Genomic DNA, 15,243 nt, shown 5'->3' on the forward strand with positions numbered 1-15,243 from the left:
TTTCGGGATGAGACTCCGCCGCCACGAGGCGGAACCTTGGCGGATCTAATCTAGAGCTCCGGCAGAGCTGTTCTGCCGGGGAAATTTCCCTCCGGGAGGGGGAAATCATCACCATCGTCATCACCAATGCTCCTCTCATCAGGAGAGGGCAATCTCCATCAACATCTTCACCAGCACCATCTCATCTCCAAACACTAGTTCATCTCTTGTATCCAATTCTTGTCTCAAAGTCCGGGATTGGTGCTAGTAGGTTGCTAGTAGTGTTGATTACTCCTTGTAGTTGATGCTAGTTGGTTTAATTGGTGGAAGATCATATGTTCAGATCCTATATGCATATTATTACCCCTCTGATTATGAACATTAATATACTTTGTGAGTAATTACATTCGTTCCTGAGGACAAGGGAGAAGTCTTGCTATGAGTAGTCATGTGAATTTGGTATTCGTTTGATATTTTGATAAGATGTATGTTGTCTAGCCTCTAGTGGTGTTATGTGAACGTCGACTACATAACAATTCACCATTATTTGGGCCTAGAGGAAGGCATTGGGAAGTAATAAGTAGATGATGGGTTGCTAGAGTGACAGAAGCTTAAACCCTAGTTTATGCGTTGCTTCGTAAGGGGCTGATTTGGATCCATATGTTTCATGCTATGGTTAGGTTTACCTTAATACTTTTGTTGTAGTTGCGGATGCTTGCAATAGAGGTTAATCATAAGTGGGATGCTTGTTCAAGTAAGAACAGCACCCAAGCACCGGTCCACCCACATATCAAATTTTCAAAGTATCGAACGCGAATCATATGAACGTGATGAAAACTAGCTTGACGATATTCCCATGTGTCCTCGGGAGCGCTTTTCCTATTATAAGAGTTTGTTCCGGCTTGTCCTTTGCTACAAAAGGATTGGGCCACCTTGCTGCACTTTATTTACTTTTGTTACTTGTTGCTCATTACAATTTATCCCGTCACAAAACTATCTGTTACCACTTATTTCAGTACTTGCAGAGAATACCTTGCTGAAAACCGCTTATCATTTCCTTCTGCTCCTCGTTGGGTTCGACACTCTTACTTATCTAAAGGACTAAGATAGATCCCCTATACTTGTGGGTCATCAAGACTCTTTTCTGGCGCCGTTGCCGGGGAGTGTAGCGCCTTTGGTAGGTGGAATTTGGTAAGGAAAAATTTATATAGTGTGCTGAAATTTACTGTCACTTGTTACTATGGAAAGTAATTCTCTGAGGGGCTTGTTCGGGGTATCTTCACCCCGTCCAGTAGAGCAAAGAGTTGCTCCTCAACCTACTGAACCTATTGAAAATTAAACTCCTTTTAAATTTCCTTCGGGTATGATGGAAAAACTGCTAGCTAATCCTTTTACAGGAGATGGAACAAAGCATCCTGATGAGCACTTAATATATGTGGATGAAGTTTGTGGATTATTTAAGCTTGCTGGTATACCCGATGATGTTGCAAAGAAGAAGGTCTTCCCTTTATGTTTGAAGGGAGACACATTGATATGGTATAGGCTATGTGATGATATGAGATCATGGGACTATAAAAGATTGATGTTGGAATTTCATCAAAAGTATTACCCTATGCATCTTGTTCATCGTGATCGCAATTATATATATAATTTCTGGCCTCGCGAAGGAAAAAGCATCGCTCAAGCTTGGGGGAGGCTTAAATCAATGTTATATCCATGCCCCTATCATGAGCTCCCGAGAGAAATAATTATGCAAAGTTTCTATGCTCGGCTTTCTGAAAACAATTGCACCATGCTCGATACTTCTTGTGCTGGCTCTTTTATGATGAAGACTATTGAATTCAGATGGAATTTATTGGATAGAATTAAACGCAACTCTGAAGATTGGGACCTCGACGAAGGTAAGGAGTCAGGTATGACACCTAAGTTTGATTGTGTTAAATCTTTTATGGATACCGATATTTTCCGTAAGTTTAGCACTAAATATGGACTTGACTCTGAGATAGTAGCTTCTTTCTGTGAATCTTTTGCTACTTATGTTGATCTCCCTAAGGAGAAGTGGTTTAAATATCATCCTCCCATAAAAGTAAAAGTAGCTGCACCTATTAAAGTTGAAGAAAAGACTGTTACTTATAATGAGCCTATTGTTCCTACTTCTTATATTGAGAAACCACATTTCCCTGTTAGAATAAAGGATCATGCTAAAGCTTCAACTGTTGTTCGTAAAAGCAATATTAGAACTTATACACCTCCTGAGCAAGTTAAAGTAGAACCTAATATTGCTATTGTTAAAGATCTCTTGTCTGATAATATTGATGGGCATGTTATTCAGTTCGAAGGTGAAACTGCTAGAATTGCTAAACCTTGTGATAAAGATAAACATAGACATGTGGTAGGCGTGCCTGTTATTTCTGTTAAAATAGGAGATCATTGTTATCACGGCTTATGTGATATGGGTGCTAGTGCTAGTGTAATTCCTATTGGCTTATACGAAGAAATTAAGAATGAAATTGCACCTGTTGAGTTAGAAGATATTGATGTTACTATTAAACTTGCTAATAGACATACTATTGCACCAATTGGAATTGTTAGAGATGTTGAAGTCTTGTGTGGGAAGATTAAATATCCTGCTGATTTTCTTGTTCTTGGTTCCCCACAAGATAGCTTTTGTCCCATTATATTTGGTAGACCCTTCTTAAATACTGTCAATGCTACCATAGACTGCACTAAGAATGTTGTTACTGTTGGCTTGGATGATATGGTTCATGAGTTTAATTTCTCTAAATTTAGTAAACAACATCATGAGGAAGAATTACCTAGTAAGGATGAAATTATTGGTATTGCTTCTATTGTCTTACCTCCTAGTGATCCTTTAGAACACTATTTGCTAGACCATGAAAATGATATGTTCATGAATGAAAGAAGGGAAATAGATGAAGTATTCTTTAAACAGGAACCTATTCTGCATCACAACTTGCCTGTTGAAATCTTAGGGGATCCTCCTCCACCCAAGGGTGATCACGTGTTTGAGCTTAAACCTTTGCCTGATAATCTTAAATATGCTTATCTTGATGAAAAGAAGATATATCCTGTTATTATTAGTGCTAACCTTTCAGAGCATGAAGAAGAAAGATTGCTGAAAATTCTGAAGAAGCACCGTGCTGCTATTGGATATACTCTTGATGATCTTAAGGGCATTAGTCCCACTCTATGTCAACATAAAATAAATTTGGAAGCAGAGGCCAAACCAGTTCGTGATCCTCAACGACGTCTGAATCCTAAAATGAAAGAAGTGGTAAGAAAAGAAATAATAAAGCTTCCGGAGGCAGGTATAATCTATCCCGTTGCTGATAGTGAGTGGGTAAGTCTTGTCCATTGTGTCCCTAAGAAGGGAGGTATTACTGTTGTTCCTAATGATAAAGATGAATTGATTCCACAAAGAGTTATCACAGGTTATAGGATGGTAATTGATTTCCGCAAATTAAATAAAGCTACTAAGAAAGATCATTACCCCTTACCTTTTATTGATCAAATGCTAGAAAGATTATGCAAACATACACACGATTGCTTTCTAGATGGTTATTCTGGTTTCTCTCAAATACCTGTGTCGGCTAGAGATCAATCAAAGACTACTTTTACATGCCATTTTGGTACTTTTGTGTAACACCCCGGATATGATTTACCCAATATGTAATCCAACTCTTGCCGTTTCCGGCGCTAAGTTATTTTATTTTCTCGGGTTCGGGTTTTTGTCTCCGTGTGTTGTTGTTGTTGTCATGCATCTCATATCATGTCATCATGTGCATTGCATTTGCATACGTGTTCGTTTCATGCATCCGAGCGTTTTCCCCGTTGTCTGTTTTGCATTCCGGTGGTCATTTCTACCTTTCTTTTGTGTGTGGGGATTAAACATTTCCGGATTGGACCAAGACTTGCCAAGTGGCCTTGGTTTACTACCGGTAGACCGCCTGCCAAGTTTCGTACCATTTGGACTTCGTTTGATGCTCCAACGGTTAACCGAGGGACTGAAAAGGCCTCGTGTGTGTTGCAGCCCAACACCCCTCCAATTTGGCCCAAAACCCACCAAAGCCCTCTCCATCATCTAGAGCGTTTGATCATGATTGCGTGGCCGAAAACCGCACCTCATTTGGACACTCCTAGCTCCCTCTATGCCTATAAATAGCCCCCCTCCGAAATCCATGGGTTCTTCTCCCCCGAAACCCTAAAAATCTTCTCCTCCGCGCACCGGACATGTCCGCCGCGCCAGAAACCTCGTCTGCCGCCGCCCGCGGCCACTGAGAGGCCGCCATGTGGCACCGGCAACTCCTCCCACCGCCGGCCCGTCCCGGCCCAAGGCGGGCCCTCTCCGCTCAGTCAACCGGGCTGCGCCCCGCCCCCGCGTGCCGCCACCCTCCTCCTGCCGCGCGCCGCCCGCCTCGCCGTTCCGCCACCACGCGCCCCGCCACCGGAGAGCTCAGCACCGCCGCACGGTCGCTGCGCCATCGGGTCGTCCCGCGCCTCCTCGTCGCCGGGAGCGCCGCGGCGAGCTCCTCCGCCGCTCCGGCGACCCGGCCGACCTGCCCCCTCCTCCTCCGCGGCAAGTCCGGCTCCGACGAGCTCCCCGTCGAACTCCGATGCTGACCCCGGCAAACTCCGATCCGCGCGCCGCCCGATCTGGATCCGGATCCGGGTGAACAGTAACCCTAGATCCGGAGGGTATAATTTCTTCTAAGTCCCCGATTTTCCAGATTCAAATGCCCTAGTTCATCGTGCCGTAACTTTGCATCCGTAGATCCGTTTTGGGCATGTAGCATATCAAAATGTTCGCCTTAGAGAGTACATCATTCCATATCATTGCATCATTTTCATTTGAGCTCATCTTGATGCCCGAAATGCTGTTGGAAGAGTACTATTTGAGTTAGTTGTCAGATCTGCTGCTCCAAATAGCTATTTGTTATTTTTGCCATGATTAGCGTGTGCATGATATGCCCCTGAGCTCTACATGAGTTTTGTTATATGTTTTGCCATCTTTCCAGAGATGCTATCCATGTATTTTTGTGATATGTGTGGTGACTAGCACAAGCTTGCAAAGTGGTGCATTTGTTAATGCTGATTTCAGGGACTCAGCAATTCCACTAAGTCCTTGGACTGTTTTTATCAATATACCATATGTTCATGTTGTTTCCTAGTGATTCGTGCCTCTTTTGAGGATGATCAGTAAGGATGATTTGTTAATCTTGTAGTGCTCTATCCATCCATGTCTTTGTTTGCAATTATGGAGCACCCTAGCTTGAGTCAATCGAGCTCTACTTTTGCTATTTCGTGAATCTGGGCAGATTGTCTACTTGTTAGCGATTTTGCCGAGGATGTTGTAGTTGATCCGTGCATGCTATGTTGTTGTTCTTGCCATGTCTAGCTTGTATAATGTGTATTCTTGATGGGTGTATGCTTAGATTGTCATGGCATGCTCTATAGTGAGTGCATCGAGCTCGTAAACATGCCTACTTGATATCTGATTTGCATGTTCCAGTTTTTCACTAAGTCTGTGATCTGTTTATGTTTTTGCCATGTTCACATGCTTACAATGATATTTTCTGATCCCTTTTGGCTCACGGTCACTAACGGACTTTTGTTAAGCTCTTTGAGTAGCTCCATGCCATGCCTTGCTTTTCCATGTTAAGTTGCTGTAGCATATAGTTTTCATGCTCCAAAGTGTGCTACTTGATCTGAAATTCCAGACTAGTGTTAATTTCACTAAGTCTGAAATCTGTTTACCAATTGCACTTTTTCCATGCTTGTTTGAACCTGTTAATGGATGAATTGGCCATAGCTCAGTGTTCATCTTTTGTTAAGCTTCATGAATGGATCCCTGCCATGTATTTTCTTTGCCATGTTTGAGTGTTGTAGCATATTTAACTTGTTGCATTTAGATGGCTACTTGCTATTTATCGCAGACTGGTGCCATATTCGATTTGCTTGCCATTTCCAAACCGTGCATCCGATTCCGGTGTTCCTCATATCGATTTCAACCAAAATAACCTCACCTTGTCCAGTGGCACACTTGGATTTCCAAGTTGAGGCCAGGTTCATTCTTTCCTTGTCAAATCTTGCATATGCATCACATATCGCATCCCGCATAGCATACCATGTTTGCATCATGTTGTTTGAGCTTTGCACGTGGTTGATTGTGTTCTTGTTGCTTGTTTGTCTTGTTTGGGTAGAGCCGGGAGATGAGTTCGCTAACGAGGAGCCCGTTGAGTTTGCTTTCGAGGATCCAGTCAACTCTGACAACTTTGCAGGCAAGATGATCATACCAAATTTCGATGCCTACCACTTGCTTATCATTCCTACCAAATTTCCATGTCAAACCTCTAACCCACCATGTCCTAGCAAACCGTTGATTGGCTATGTTACCGCTTTGCTCAGCCCCTCTTATAGCGTTGCTAGTTGTAGGTGAAGATTGGAGACCGTTCCTTGTTGGAACATTATTTTCTTGTTGGGATATCATTATATTATCTTGTTATCTTAATGCATCTATATACTTGGTAAAGGGTGGAAGGCTCGGTGTTTTGTTCCACTCTCGCCTAGTGTTTTGTTCCACTCTTGCCGCCCTAGTTTCCGTCATATCGGTGTTATGTTCCCGGATTTTGCGTTCCTTACACGGTGGGGTGATAATGGGAACCCCTTGATAGTTTGCCTTGAATAAAACTCCTCCAGCAATGCCCAACCTTGGTTTTACCATTTGCCACCTAGCCTCTTTTTCACTTGGGTTTCCGGAGCCCGAGGGTCATCTTTATTTAACCCCCCCCCCCCCCGGGCCAGTGCTCCTCTGAGTGTTGGTCCAAACTAGAGTCCTGTGCAGCGCCCCCTCGGGGAAACTCGGGGTTTGGTTTTAGTTGTATGGAGAGCTCATCTGAGTGTGCCCTGAGAACGAGATATGTGCAGCTCCTATCGGGATTTGTCGGCACATTCGGGCGGTGTTGCTGGATTGGTTTTAACTTGTCAGGTTGTCTTGTAGAACCGGGATACCGAGTCTGATCGGAATGTCTCGGGAGAAGGTTTATCCTTCATTGACCGTGAGAGCTTGTCATGGGCTAAGTTGGGACTCCCCCGCAAGGATTTGAACTTTCGAAAGCCGTGCCCGCGGTTATGGGCAGATGGGAATTTGTTAATGTCTGGTTGTAGATAACTTGAACCTTAACTTAATTAAAATGAATCAACTGTGTGTGTTACCGTAATGGTCTTTTCTCGGCGGAGTCCGGGAAGTGAACACGGTGTTGGAGTAATGCTTGTTGCAGGATGTTCTCTAGTTCTTCGTTCGCACTTTGCCTTCTCTTCTCGCTCTCTTTTGCGAACAGGTTAGCCACCATATATGCTAGTCGCTTGCTGCAGCTCCACATATTACCTTGCCTTACCTATAAGCTTAAATAGTCTTGATCGCGAGGGTGCGAGATTGTTGAGTCCCTGTGGCTCACAGATTACTTCCTAACCAGATGCAGGGCCTGATGACTCCGTTCCAGATGACGCGCTTGAGCTCAAGTGGGAGTTCGACGAGGACTCACGCCGTTACTATGTGTCTTTCCCTGATGATCAGTAGTGGTGCCCAGTTGGGGCGATCGGGACCGTGTCGCATGTTGGGTTGATCTTTTATTTTGGCACCGTAGTCGGGCCATGAGTGATTGGATGATGTAATGTTGTTTATGTACTTTGTTTGACGTGGCGAGTGTAAGCCAACTATGTACCTTCCCCTTTTATTATCTATTTACATGGGATGTTGTGAAGATTGCCTTACTTGCGACATTGCTTTCAATGCGGTTATGCCTCTAAGTCGTGCTTCGACACATAGGAGATATAGCCGCATCGAGGGCGTTACAAGTTGGTATCAGAGCCTTCCCCGACCTTAGGAGCCCCCACTGATTGATCGTTTTTAGCAGCCGTTGTTGAGTCTAGAAAAATGTATTGAGTCATTTAGGAATTATATACCGGAGAGTTTAGGAATTCTTTTTACTCCCCAGTCCCTTCATCGCTCTGGTAAGGCATCCTGACGTAGAGTTTTAACTCTTCTCTTCTCAATTTTCACTAAAAAAATTAGGATCACGCGGGTATCTTGGAATCGTTCTGATGGATTTGTGACGAGAACATTGTTCTTGGTGCCTCCTGTCATTTAGGGGTTGTGGCAGTGTCCCGGGGAGTTGAGCTCCGAGGTGTTGTCGTCACAATTTTATCGTTGCAGTTCTGGAATACCTGAGTTTAGTTCACCGACATCGAAAATCTCTTTTATGCAGTTGTTGGTGAGATAACCTCGACGCCACCCAGTACTGGGGCGGGAGTTCGGGAGTATTGTCATAACTTGTATAACGGATGCTTTTCGAAGGTTGAGGTAGATGGTTTCTGAAGTTTTTCTCGGTTATGTGTTGAAGGATGGATACAGCTGGATGTAGGATTTGCTAGATTTGGGTGATATATTATGCTTCCCCTGTATCCCCAACACCTGATTGCATAACCGGAAAGGTTCGGGAGTTTCATAGGTGGGAATTCTTGTAGCTCTAGCTCTTCTTCCACGGATATTTGGTTTGAGATTGGGATTTCTTACCGAGTATTCGTTCTTGATCCGTACCTTGTTGATTTATTCCTCTACCTAAATTCTAAGTGGCTTCTCAATTTATGGATATGTTACCATTTCAAGTGGAATGCATTTGTTCTTATGTTTGGATGTGAAGACTATATGTTGCAATTTCAACCCGCTTGATTCAGCTTCAATTTTATCTGTCAATGTGCTAACGGATGTCACCCTCTTCAGGATGGCTCCCGCTAAGAGCAGCAATCAGAATCAGAATCAGGATCCGCCACCACCTCCTCCTCCTCCGGAGGCATGGCAAGCTGTGATGGCCGCTACCAATGCAAACACGCAATTGATCATGCAAATTCTTCAAGAGCGCAACCAAGCGAACCAAGGCAACAATCAGAATCACTTTGCTACACTCAACCAGTTCCTTGCTAACCAGCCAAAGACCTTCAGCAATTGTGTTGAGGCAACTGATGCTGACGATTGGCTTGTGGACTTGTGCAAGCATTTCGAGTGTAGTAACGTCAGGCCTGAGGACTTTGTCAAGTCCACTTCCTTCCAACTCAAAGACCAAGCTGCAGAATGGTTCCAGCAGTACAAGGATTCCAGAGGTGGCCGTGTGATTACCTGGGATGAATTCCGTCAAGACTTCTAAGCTCATCATATTCCTCAAAGCGTGGTTGAAAGCAAGCGTGAGGAATTCCGCAACCTGAAGCAAGGTTCTGTGTCTGTCTATGACTACAACAAGTTGTTTCAGAAGCTCGCCCGCTTTGCTAAGAAGGACGTCCCTGACGAGAAGAGCATGATATACCAGTTCAGGGGTGGTCTCAGAGAAGAAATCCAGCTAGCTCTTGTTCTCTTTGAACCCTTGAGGTACGATGAGTTCTACAACATGGCATTGAAGCAAGAGGCTGCTCAACTGAAGTGTGATGCCTCCAAGAAGCGAGTCAGAGATGCTACTCCTTCTTCCTCTACTCAAGTGGCCAAGCAGCAGAAGTATTGGCTTCCTCCTCCTCCGTTCCGTCAGCCGTATCAGAAGAGCAAAGGTGGCAGTGGATCTTCCCACCCACCCAACCCTAGCTTTCAGAACAAGACTTCGTCTCAAGCTCCAAGATCGAGTGCTCCGTATCACCGTCCGCTTTCAGAGGTCACGTGCAACAAGTGCCAACAGAAGGGTCACTATGCCAACAAATGCTTCAACCAGAGGCGTCTCCCTCCTCCTCCTCCTGTGAGATCGGCAAGTACAGCTGTGGTCAAGCATAACCCCAAGTACGCCAAGGTCAATATGGTGAATGCAGCTCAGGCAGAGGACTCGTCAGATGTCATCATGGGTAACCTTCCTGTTAACGATGTTCCTACAAAAGTTCTTTTTGACACTGGTGCATCGCATTGTTTCATTTCCAAACCTTTTGCATCGAAGTATGAGTGCGATTATCAGTATCTGCAAAATTCTTTGCAAATCGTGTCACCGGGCAAGCAGATGACAGCTAATTTCTACGTCCCGGATATTACTATCACGTTGGGCGACTACAAATTTCTAGCTTCTCCTATTGTTCTGGGCGACTCGGATATTGATCTTATTCTCGGGATGGATTGGCTTTCTAAGCACAAGGCGCATCTTGATTGTGCAGCCAGGCAGATTCAATTGACTCATTCGTCTAAGGATGTAATTGTCTTTGCCGCTCGTGATGATACCATCCGTCTGTTTTCTCTCAATGAGAAGGGTGAACTGGATGCCATCTCCCAAATTCCAGTCGTTTGCGAATATCAAGACGTCTTTCTAGAAGAGCTTCCAGGAATGCCTCCACACCGGCCAGTTGAATTCATCATCGATCTTGAGTCTGGCACGGAACCAGTGTGCAAGCGTCCTTACAAGCTCGGACCTGAAGAGTTGAAGAAGCTGAAGAAGCAACTCGATATTCAAGAGCGAATGGGTCTCATCCGACCTAGTTCCTCTCCGTGGGGTTGTGGAGTTCTTTTTGTGAAGAAGAAGGATGGAACGGACCGACTTTGTGTTGACTACCATCCATTGAACAAGAAGACTATCAAGAACAAATACCCACTTCCCAACATCAACGAGCTGTTTGAACAACTCAAAGGTGCCCAAGTATTCTCCAAGCTTGATCTCCACATGGGTTATCACCAGATTCAAATCCGTGAGCAAGATATTCCCAAGACGGCTTTCAGGACAAGCTATGGTTCATATGAATACACTGTCATGTCTTTTGGCCTCGTCAACGCTCCTCCGACTTTCTCTCGCATGATGAACTTCATCTTCAACGCCTACACAAATGACTTTGTTTTGGTCTATCTCGACGACATTCTGGTCTTTTCAAAGAACAAGGAAGATCATGCCAAGCACTTGCGTTTGGTGCTTGATAAACTCAGGGAACACCAGTTCTACGCCAAGTTCTCAAAGTGCGAATTTTGGCTCGATGAGGTTCTTTATCTTGGACATATCATCTCTGCCAAGGGCATTGCGGTGAATCCTGAGAAGGTGTCTGCAATTGTGAATTGGGAACCACCTCAGAACGTGAAGCAACTCCGTAGCTTCCTCGGCCTCGCAAGCTACTGTCGAAGGTTCGTTGAGAACTTTTCAAAGATCGCGAAGCCTCTTTCAAATCTTCTCCAGAAGCATGTCAAGTACGTTTGGTCTCCGGAATGTGACATCGCTTTCAACACTTTGAAAGAGAAATTGGTCACTGCTCCAGTTCTGACTCCTCCTGATGAATCCAAACTGTTCGAGGTCTTTTGTGATGCCTCTCTTCAAGGTCTTGGTGCAGTGTTGATGCAAGAGAAGAAAGTGGTGGCCTATACCTCTCGCCAGTTGAAGCCCAACGAGAAGAACTACCCCACTCATGACCTCGAGTTGGCGGCAGTTGTGCATGCTCTTTTGACTTGGAGACATCTCTTATTGGGAAGAAAAGTGGACATCTTCACTGACCACAAGAGTCTCAAGTACATCTTCACTCAGCCTAATCTCAACCTCAGGCAGACTCGATGGGTCGAAATGATTCAAGAGTATAATCCAAGTATCGAGTATACTCCAGGCAAGGCCAATGTGATTGCTGACGCTTTGAGCAGGAAGGCTTATTGCAACAGTCTGATTCTCAAGCCGTATCAACCCGAACTTTGTGAAGCTTTCCGCAAACTCAATCTGCAAGTTGTTCCTCAAGGTTTCCTCGCCAACCTTCAAGTCTCTCCTACCTTGGAAGACCAGATTCGTCAGGCTCAGCTTCTTGATGCTATGGTGAAGAAGGTGAAGATTGGGATTGCCAAGAGTCAACCCAAGTACAAGTGCTACCGCCTTGATGACAAGGATACTCTCTTCTTCGAGGATCGTATTGTTGTGCCCAAAGGTGATCTTCGTAAGGTTATCATGAACGAGGCTCACAATTCACTCCTCTCCATCCACCCTGGGAGCACGAAGATGTATCAGGACCTCAAGCAGGCTTATTGGTGGACTCGAATGAAGCGCGAGATTGCTCAGTTCGTGAATGAGTGTGATGTCTGCAGAAGAGTGAAGGCAGAACACCAAAGGCCAGCTGGTCTCCTCCAACCTCTTGCCATTCCAGAATGGAAGTTTGACCACATTGAGATGGACTTCGTGACTGGGTTTCCAAAGTCCAAGCGTGGCAATGATGCTATATTCGTTGTCATCGACAAACTCACTAAAGTGGCTCACTTTCTGCCTATCAAAGAGTCTATCACTGCAGCTCAATTGGCGGAGCTGTATACCTCTCGGATTGTCTCGCTGCACAGTATTCCACAGGTGATCTCTTCAGACCGTGGCAGCGTCTTTACCTCCAAGTTTTGGGAGTCTTTTCAGAAGGCCATGGGCACCAACATCCGCTTCAGCACAGCTTTCCATCCTCAAACTAGCGGTCAAGTCGAGCGTGTCAACCAGATTCTTGAAGATATGCTCAGGGCTTGTGTGATCTCCTTCGGCATGAAGTGGGAGGATTGTCTTCCATATGCTGAATTCTCCTACAACAACAGTTTTCAAGCAAGTGCGGGCAAGGCCCCATTCAAAATTCTGTATGGCAGGAAGTGCCATACCCCTCTCAACTGGTCTGAAACCGGTGAACGTCAACTTCTGGGAAATGACTTAATCACAGGGGCAGAGGAGATGTGCAAAGTCATTCGAGATAACCTCAAAGCAGTGCAATAGCGCCAGAAGAGCTACTATAATAGTAAGCACCGTGATTTGGCCTTCGAGATAGGAGATCATGTTTACCTCCGCGTCTCTCCAATGAAAGGTACTCGTCGCTTCGGTATTAAAGGGAAGCTTGCCCCAAGAAACGTGGGACCTTTCTAGATCGTCAGCAAGAGAGGCGATCTCGCCTATCAACTCGAGCTTCCTTCAAACTTTGCAAATGTGCATGACGTGTTCCATGTCTCTAAGCTCCGCAAGTGCTTCAAGACTCCTAACTGCACCGTCAACTTCGAAGACATTGATCTCCAAGAAGATCTCTCTTATCGTGAGCACCCCGTCGCTATTCTTGAAGAGACTGAATGCAAGACTCGCAATAAGTCAATCAAATTCCTCAAAGTCAAGTGGTCACACCATTCCGACCGTGAAGCCACCTGGGAACGCGAGGATCACCTCCGTTCTGAGTACCCAGCGTTCTTCCAGTCCTAGATCTCGGGACGAGATCCTTTCGTAGTGGTGGAGTGTTGTAACACCCCGGATATGATTTACCCAATATGTAATCCAACTCTTGCCGTTTCCGACGCTAAGTTATTTTATTTTCTTGGGTTCGGGTTTTTGTCTCCGTGTGTTGTTATTGTTGTCATGCATCTCATATCATGTAATCATGTGCATTGCATTTGCATACGTGTTCATTTCATGCATCCGAGCATTTTCCCCATTGTCCGTTTTGCATTCCGACGCTCCGTTCTCCTCCGGTGGTCATTTCTACCTTTGTTTCGTGTGTGGGGATTAAACATTTCCGGATTGGACCGAGACTTGCCAAGCGGCCTTGGTTTACTACCGGTAGACCGCCTGTCAAGTTTCGTACCATTTGGACTTCGTTTGATGCTCCAACGGTTAACCGAGGGACCGAAAGGCCTCGTGTGTGTTACAGCCCAACACCCCTCCAATTTTGCCCAAAACCCACCAAAACCCTCTCCATCATCTAGAGCGTTCGATCACGATCGCGTGGCCGAAAACCGCACCTCATTTGGACACTCCTAGCTCCCTCTATGCCTATAAATAGCCCCCCTCCGAAATCCATGGGTTCTTCTCCCCCGAAACCCTAAAAATCATCTCCTCCGCGCATCGGACATGTCCGCCGTGCCGGACACCTCGTCCGCCGCCGCCCGCGGCCACTGGGAGGCCGCCACGTGGCACTGGCAACCCCTCCCGCCGCCAGCCCATCCCGGCCCAGGGTGGGCCCTCTCCGCTCACTCAACCGGGCCGCGCCGCGCCCCCGCGTGCCGCCACCCTCCTCCTGCCGCGCGCCGCCCGCCTCGCCGTTCCGCCACCACGCGCCCCACTGCCAGCGAGCTCGGCACTGCCGCCCAATCGCCGCGCCACCGGGTCGTCCCGCGCCTCCTCGTCGCCGGGAGCGCCGCGGCGAGCTCCTCCGCTGCTCCGGCGACCCGGCCGGCCGGCCCCCTCCTCCTCCGCGGCAAGTCCGGCTCCGACGAGCTCCCCGTCGAACTCCGGCGCCGACCCCGGCGAACTCTGATCCGCGTGCCGCCCGATCTGGATCCGGATCCGGGTGAACAGTAACCCTAGATCCGGAGGGTATAATTTCTTCTAAGTCCCCGATTTTCCAGATTCAAATGCCCTTGTTCATCGTGACGTAACTTTGCATCCGTAGATCCGTTTTGGGCGTGTAGCATATCAAAATATTCGTCTCAGAGAGTACATCATTTCATCTCATTGCGTAATTTTCATTTGAGCTCATCTTGATGCCCGAAATGCTGTTGGAAGAGTACTATTTGAGTTAGTTCTCAGATCTGCTGCTCCAAATAGCTATTTGTTATTTTTGCCATGATTAGTGTGTGCATGATATGCCCCTGAGCTCTACATGAGTTTTGTTATATGTTTTGCCATCTTTCCAGAGATGCTATCCATGTATTTTTGAGATATGTATGGTGACTAGCACAAGCTTGCAAAGTGGTGCAATTGTTAATGTTGATTTCAGGGACTTAGCAATTCCACTAAGTCCTTCGACTGTTTTTATCAATATGCCATATGTTCATGTTGTTTCCTAGTGATCCGTGCCTCTTTTGAGGATGATCAGTAAGGATGATTTGTTAATCTTGTAGTGCTCTATCCATCCGTGTCTTTATTTGCAATTATGGAGCACCCTAGCTTGAGTCAATCGAGCTCTACTTTTGCTATTTCGTGAATATGGGCAGATTGTCTACTTGTTAGCGATTTTGCCGAGGATGTTGTAGTTCATCCGTGCATGCTATGTTGTTGTTCTTACCATGTCTAGCTTGTATAATGTGTATTCTTGATGGGTGTATGCTTAGATTGTCATGGCATGCTCTGTAGTGAGTGCATCGAGCTCGTAAACATGCCTACTTGACATCTGATTTGCATGTTCCAGTTTTTCACTAAGTCTGTGATCTGTTTATGTTTTTGCCATGTTCACATGCTTGCAATGATATTTTCTGACCCCTTTTGGCTCAAGGTCACTAAGGGACTTTTGTTAAGCTCTTTGAGTAGCTCTATGCCATTC

Source organism: Triticum aestivum, chromosome 4B, assembly GCF_018294505.1.
Source record: "Triticum aestivum cultivar Chinese Spring chromosome 4B, IWGSC CS RefSeq v2.1, whole genome shotgun sequence".
NCBI lineage: Eukaryota > Viridiplantae > Streptophyta > Magnoliopsida > Poales > Poaceae > Triticum > Triticum aestivum.